At 37.4% G+C, this 1,601-nt stretch overlaps 1 pseudogene; it reads right to left on the reverse strand.

The window, feature by feature from the left end:
• Window positions 1-1,096: 1,096 nt before the first annotated feature.
• On the reverse strand, window positions 1,097-1,172 carry LOC116548463 (annotated as a pseudogene).
• Between the last annotated feature and the right edge of the window lie 429 nt (window positions 1,173-1,601).

Genomic DNA, 1,601 nt, shown 5'->3' on the forward strand with positions numbered 1-1,601 from the left:
AAAAAGCCGGGCGCGGTGGCTCATGCCTGTAATCCCGGCACTTTGGGAGGCTGAGGGGAGTGGATCACCTGAGGTCAGGAGTTCAAGACCAGCCTGACCAATATGGTGAAACCCCATCTTAAAAATAAATAAATAAATAAAATAAAAAATGAAAAATAAATTACCTGTTAAACAGCTTCAGGCAAGTCTTTCAGGAGGTATTCCAGAAGAAAGCATTGCTTTATAAGAGATGGCAGCTCTATGTGTATTATTGCCTCTGAAGACCTTCCTGTGGGGCAAGATAAGGAGGTAGAAGACTGATTCTGACCCTGTGTAGGCCCAGAGTAATGCATGTTTGTGTATCTTAGTTTTTAGCAAAATGTTTAAAAAGTAAAAAAATTAAAAATAGAAAAATGTGTATAGAATAAGGATATATAGGAAAAAAATATTTTTGTACAACTGTACAATGTGTTTGTGTTTTAAGCTAAGTGTTATTATAAAAGAGCCAAAAAGCTAAAGAAAAAATTTTTAAAGTATATAAAGTAAAAAGTTACAGTAAGGTATGGTTAATTTATTATTGAATAAAGAGTTTTTTTTTTTGTTTTGAGACACAGTCTAACTCTGTCATACAGGCTGGAGTGCATTGGTGACTGACTGCAGCCTCCAGCTCCTGGGTTCAAGCAATTATCCTGCCTCAGCCCCTCGAATAGCTGGGAATACAGGCACACGCAACCACACCTGGCTAATTTTGTCTTTTTGGTAGAGACAGGGTTTTGCTATGTTGGCCAGGCTGGTCTTGAACTCCTGAGCTCAAGCAATCTGCCTGCCTCAGTCTCCCAAAGTCCTGGGATGACAGCCATGAACCATCATGTCCAGCCTTTTTTAAACATTTTTCATTTAATAGAGACAGAGTCTCACTATGCTTATTGCCCAGGCTGGTCTCGAACTCCTGAGCTCAAGCTATCCTCCAGCATCCGGCTCGCAATATGCTGGGACTACAGGCATCGGTCACTGTGCAAGGCAAATTATTTATTATGCTCCATAACTTATATTTATAATACAACAGTATTTTAAATGTCCTAACTTCTAAAAAATAATTTATTTTTATTTTATTTTTAGGGGCTTTCTGGCAAAAAAAGAAAAAAGAAAGAAATCAAGCCTGACAGACAAATTCTAAAAGAGCTGTAACACTACAACATAATTTTTAAGACAGTAAATTATTCCCAATCTAGAATTCTATACTCAACCAAACTGTCCATCAAAGATGAGGGCAATAATCAAGAATAAATACATAGATATATAAGATAGCCAAAAATTTCCTTCCCATATACGCTGTTAATATTAGGAACTAAACTAAGAAACAGGAAAATTTGGGATCCAGGAAACTGGGAATCCTATCCAAAGGAGGCAAAGAGAGTATCCAGGATATGGTAGGGAGGAGTTTCAGGATGTCAGCTTGAAGCCACAGTACAGATTGGAGCAGACGTATGGAGAGTTTAAAGAAAGATATTTTCAATAAGCAGTTAGAACTACTGGATTACATGATGTATTTGATCCTATGGAACAGTATTTAGAGTTCTGTAAGGGCTGGAAACATTAGTGGTAGGTACAAAGAAAACACA

Source organism: Sapajus apella, unplaced genomic scaffold (genome assembly GCF_009761245.1).
Source record: "Sapajus apella isolate SASKATOON/1434 unplaced genomic scaffold, GSC_monkey_1.0 scaffold12628, whole genome shotgun sequence".
Classification (NCBI taxonomy): domain Eukaryota; kingdom Metazoa; phylum Chordata; class Mammalia; order Primates; family Cebidae; genus Sapajus; species Sapajus apella.